Raw genomic sequence first — 6,000 nt, forward strand, 5'->3', positions numbered from 1 at the left:
GGATATGGATATATATATACAGGGTGTTAATGAACTATGCCGACAAACTGTAAGAGCTGATTCTTCACATCAAAATAAGAGAAAAGTTCATATGGATCTATGGCGAAAAGTGCATAGTTTCAGAGCTAGGGCTGTCCCAAATCGCGAAGAAGCCAAATTTAAAGAGGCCCTATTTCGAATTCGAGAGACTGTGGATGGTAGTCCTTATCAGCGTAAAGGAAGTCACGCATACGTAATCCAAAAATGCATATTTCATTAATGTTCAATGGGTGTACAGAGTATTCCCTGCAGGGTGAAATTCTCAGACATGACATGAACCGAGTTTTTAGATATGTTCTAATCTTATGATTGGTCCAAGGTAGGCAAACGATAAGTATCGGCAGCAGTGAACACGGAATCTTTTGGCGCGATGTTGGAAGTTTTAATGATCGTCAGCAGCACGATCTTTCGTACTCGGGAAAACGCATGCTGTGATGTTTTCTTTCACACTTATAAGTAAAGAAAACGTGAAATATACCTTGTCGAAATACGTCGCATCACACCTTATTCCGAATACAAAAATTATGGAGCTGCCGGTTCCTAACACTTCCGCCTTCCCTCTGAAGCATTGGAGGCCCATTGTTGTCAAGGCGTACCTCCTGCCTACTTTGGGCATTTCTTGAAATCAGGGTATATCATAAAACTCTATTGAGAGCATATCTGAGAATTACACTCTGTACGGAATACCCTCTACTCCTATTGACAATTGATGAAATATGCACATTTGGATTGTGTATGCGTGGCTTCCTTTTAGCTGATAAGAACAACCACCCACAGTTTCTGGAATTTGAAATAGAGCCTATTGAAATTTAGCTTTTTCGCAATTTTGGATAGCCCTAGCTCTGAAACTATGCACTTTTCGCTATAGGTCCATATGAACTTTTTCTCTTATTTTGATGTGAAGAATCAGCTCTTACATTTTGTCGGTATAGTCCATTAACACCCATTATATTGCGCTTTCCCTACTGATCAAGTGATTATATCCATTTCCCTTTATAACGTTTTCCCATCTGCAAAATCTTTTGGTGAAAACGTTCACGAAATTCATTGATTATAGCAGCTAATTTTTCAGAGAAATAACTCAAATGGAAATGCAGATAGTGAATGAATTTTATAATACATATTTCACCCTTGTGCCTCACAATTTTTCAAGAATATTCTGAACCAGTATTTCAGAGTTTTCTTCTCTCACAAGTAAACTTATCGATGTTGAAATCTAGTTTTTTGACCAAACTTGGCAGAGAAGTGTGGAATATTAACAAACGAGCGTAAGCAAAATTTAAGTGCTTCTATACATAAAGACGGCCGCAGTGCCCAAAAACCTGATTATCAGAATAAGGCAAAACAATATGTTTCAAGTTTGAAAAATTTTATTTCATTTGTAAAAGGGTAAAGGAATGAAAAACAAAAACACATTAACCGCCACCGGGAGGAAGTAGACATCTATTTGAGGGTATGTTTATCATGACCGCCACCTTGAAATCAGCCATCCTTGTATCTCGCTCAACTTTTTTTTAAATAGGAAGGGGGTCAGTAATATATCAAATTGGGCTACAATTACGAGAAACATAATGTTTCCGTAAGTTTATATTTGTAAGACATAATGAAATGCACATTGATATGAATACCTTGGTTCAAAGATTTCTTAACAGCTGTATCTTTTTGAAAAGAATTCGTCAGGAAAACATAATGTACACTAGTGAGCAGTGCCGTGCCGTGAGGGGGCGAGCGGGGCGACGGCCCCGGGCACCGAAGTAAGGGAGTGCAAAATTCGGGAGGAAAGAAGGAAGAAAGAGAGAGGAAAAATTGCTTGGGATAATTTAGTACATATCAGTACAAACTATAGAGGTAACCAAGAAAGTTCTGTCGCTTTCTCATCCACCATCTTCGAACATCGATATGTCACCTAAGACGTACCTGGAAGATCAAAATTATTCCCCATCAACATCGACGACCTTCTGCCAACGTTCTGGAAGGTCATGAATCCATCGCGGTAGAATTTGGTGGGCCGTGAAGGGAAGAAGGTATCAAGTGCATTTTGCAACTCTACTAGGGATTTCAACTGGCGTCCTTAATGATGATTGTTTAAGGAATGAAACAGGTGATAATCGGACTGTCCAATATCCGGAGAGTATGACGGATGCAATAGTGTTTCCCAACCAAGGCGTAGAATGACGTCCCGGGTTATCCAAGCCACGTGGGGCTTAGCATTGTCGTGTAACAGAATGATCCCTTTGAGATTCAGAAGTGCTTCAGAGTTTTGAATTTTTCTTGAACACGGCTCAACTGCTGACAGTACACAGTCTGCTGACAGTACACAACTGCTGACAGTGCAGTTCTGATTTCGGCTGTTTTGGAAACGGTTTATGGGATGCTAAACAATGATGACAATGCCGTGGAGCTTCGTACAGGACTCACTTCTAATCACATGTCAACATCCTGTCCAAAAATGGGTCCTTCCTCAGACGAGACAACAAAGAAACACAGATGTTGTCTTCTGGACCGGAGTTGAATCATGTGGGACCCATCGACCCAACTTGTAGTGCTTCCGAAGTTGATGGAAGTGCTGCCGAATGGTTTCTCCACTCACGCTGAATTATAGTCCCAGTTCCTCACATGTCTGGTACTGTTCGCCTCAATTGCTGCCTAAAGATATTCATTTTGTACATGTGTTAGTCTTTCGGAAGGTGTGCGTCTTCGAGTGTTTGGTCACCGTCCTTAAGCCACCGCTGCACTGTCCGCGTAGTTACGACACCCTTACCAAAGCCCTGGCGTATCTTCTGCCTCACTGCAGCGACGTTTGACCCGAGTTTGAACTCGTACAGTATACACGCCGTTATGACGCTCTGTGGAGGTCCCATGTTCACTCTGTTCTTACGCAAGTCCATGGTATAATTGAACTGCCACAACCAGGTAGTATGTTGGACATACCCAAACCAATAAGTGACCTTCGCCTTATCTTCATTCGCATTTAGCTCACGGTGTGAGGGCCAATTGAACACAGACCTCCACAAATAGAGACAAAACTTTCTTGGTTACCTTTATAGTTTGTACTTAAATCCTCTTCCTTCGTTAGGAAAATTAGGAAAATGCAGATGCATTTTGTGCACATATATAAAATGGAAGGAAGAAAAAGTAATAAAAAGTGCTCAAAATCAAGGAGAAGCAGGGTTTATTTTTTAAAATTTTCTTACGCTTCAATACTGTATCGGCTGGTCTGTCGACCTCACTAATATGTACGGGGCGCTGATTTTCCACGGCACGGCACTGCTAGTGACAACATCGTATCTATCTACTTATGAAAGGTATAATCAGCTTGAAATCGTCATCGACTGAAAAAAATGCTGATGAGACGATCACAAACCTTAAGGAACTGATGGAAGATGGATGACATATTCCATTGGATTATTCGAGTTAGAAGACAAATCTTCATAAGTAGCCACCTCTTCAGTACGCACTAGTATATATTCTGTTTTCCTGACTTGATTTAAAATAAAAATACATCCACGGGATTTTGTACAGGGGAGGGCAAAGTTTGTTCTCTGGTTTTGTATTTTTAATATAGCTATAATAAGAGAAAGGGTATATGCAAAGAAGTCGCACTGAGGCTGATTTGTTTGATACCATCTCGGTGTTCACGGTAATATATGACATAATGAATAAGAACGCCAGAAAATTTTACTTAGTGGGGTGTTCAAAATAAAAGAAGGTGTGCACCCAGAATAATGATATACATTTTTACACAAACTCAAAGAAAACAATATTTTTACGCCCAGGGGTATTTGTAAGGAAATTTGTGGAAGTGTTAGGGGTATTGGAGGTGTGCAGAATACTCCCTGGACATAAAATCTATTTTTACAACAGAAGTTGTAAATGTGGAAAAATAGAGAAACTACTGCAGCATTAAATTCAGAAAATATTTGCTTAAGCCTGGAAACTTACTACAAACTATACCCTATTCATTAACTTGTTAGGGAGAGACCATTCGCTCCCTTTTGGATTCCATGGATGTACTTGTATTGCTATATGTTGTTCTGTGTAGGTCTACTTGACAACCGAGAATAGCAGTCATCTTAACGGTACCATAGTCACTTGGCTGGGGGCCCCGCGAACAGAATGGCATGTATTAATTACATGTATTAGGAGCAAAATTTACTTATAGGGACCACAAGACACTTGTTTGCTCTGGGCTTAATATGCTATTAAAATGGCACTGGAGAGTAGATTAGATTGGACAGTAGAATAGACGGCACTAGCGCGGGGCCCCCTTAGGCGCGGGGCCCGATTGGGAGCAATCGGTCCAATCGGCTTAAGGCCGGCCCTGACTTTCACTATGTCTTCCAACTAATTATACTGCTTCCGTTATGTTGTAGTAATATTGCTACATTATTTCAGGTAGTTGTGTATATATAAACTCATCATTATGTGAAACAATAATGTCACAATAAAATCAAAAAATCCTTACCTTGTTACTTGGAGATATAGCGGATTCAATTTAGAATTACTAAGACTATGATTAAAATATGTAGTATAGTAGGGCGGGTTTCTTGGGTAATAACATGCCACTTGAAACACACTCAACAAAATCTCTTAGGTAAAGAAAAAAATGTTGTTAATAGTGACCCATCACCATAGACAGACCAAAAAATACAGTGAGCAGAAAGTTTTCATAAAATAACAGTCACTGTGACATAGATGAGCTCTACATTATAGTTTTTTTCGGATTAAACATTTCCCAGAAGAAATTCCAAAGAAAGAAATTTCAATTGATATTCTGGTTTCACTTAACAAAATAAAAGACTTGAAAGGAATTCGAAACGATCAGTACATTCAAATGCGGAGACCTTCTTCCCTTTACACACATGTATCCAAAATACTTCTTTATCTTTCATGCCCGAACTGAATTACATATTCAGATGCAGACTTAGGTTCAGTAACCTATGCCATTCAATTATTTTGTATGTGACTAAATTTATTATTGGAGTTAATGCAAATGAGTGTTGGTAATGAACGATGACGAAAGTATCCCCGTTCTGGATAAATATTCTTAATATGTAAGGGTGATCCTATTCTAATAAATCGCCGTCGCCTGCCTCCACCTTGATTCAACAACTAAAGGATATTTACCTAGTCACAAAGCATATATCTAGAGAAATCAGTACTTTTATTAATACATGTTTGTAATTATATGATTGTCTGAAATAAGGATAATTGGCATTGGTTTTAGCTATTTCTATAACAAAGGAGAAGTATATAAAAATAAGTCCAGTGTTTAGTTGAAGTTGGGCAGTTTTCTTTAATAAGTTATGGCGCGTTTACACTTAGTCGATTTGCGTTCGATTCAGTTGAATTGAAATCACTTTCAACTTAATCGACCGTGTAAACGGAACTTCAACTTAATCGCTTGTTGATCGAAGGCGACTAATCGACTAGCAACTGAATTGAAAGATCTTCTATTTTCTGTGGTCGATTCGATCAGATTGCCTAGCGAATAGGACTAGATAGCTTAATGTAAACACCTGATTCCAAAACATTTTCAGGGGAAAGGAAAGGTGTCCGGCATGCGGTTATGCTTATTTTACATTAAATTACTTTTATAATTATATGGCAAAAATGAATGTTTATGGAATACAAAAAATACTCTTTACAGAAGTATTGCTACTAGAGGAACAGCACTAGATTTATTCATGAAATGAATTTAAAAATCTAGAACGTACATGTCTACTTTTGCTTCACCATTAGAAAGAATTGTTGAAAAATTATAAATCTTTCACTAATGTCCTTCTTATTACAACCTAAAAAGTTTCCACTGGGCACCATGAAAATACCTCACTTGGCATAGATAAAATCCATAGGGTCCACAAAAAGCAATTGCTGAAAAAATTGTAATTCTTTTACGATTTGCTTGTAAATACGGCTTCCGAGTGGGTAGAATAAAAACTACAGTTAAGAAACGCAAAC

General features: G+C 38.5%; 1 protein-coding gene across 2 annotated transcripts in view; it reads right to left on the bottom strand.

Moving 5' to 3' along the window:
• LOC145681630 (uncharacterized) overlaps nucleotides 1–4,898 on the bottom strand; it is a 123,405-nt gene extending 118,507 nt beyond the window's left edge. For both annotated transcript variants that reach the window (XM_081753245.1, XM_081753244.1), the window contains exon 1: nucleotides 4,505–4,898. The gene's annotated coding sequence lies outside the window, so the exon portion shown is untranslated. The remainder of the gene's footprint in view (nucleotides 1–4,504) is intronic.
• Nucleotides 4,899–6,000: the final 1,102 nt, after the last annotated feature.

Source organism: Thermobia domestica, chromosome 3 (genome assembly GCF_964235325.1).
Source record: "Thermobia domestica chromosome 3, izTheDome1.hap1.1, whole genome shotgun sequence".
NCBI classification, from domain to species: domain Eukaryota; kingdom Metazoa; phylum Arthropoda; class Insecta; order Zygentoma; family Lepismatidae; genus Thermobia; species Thermobia domestica.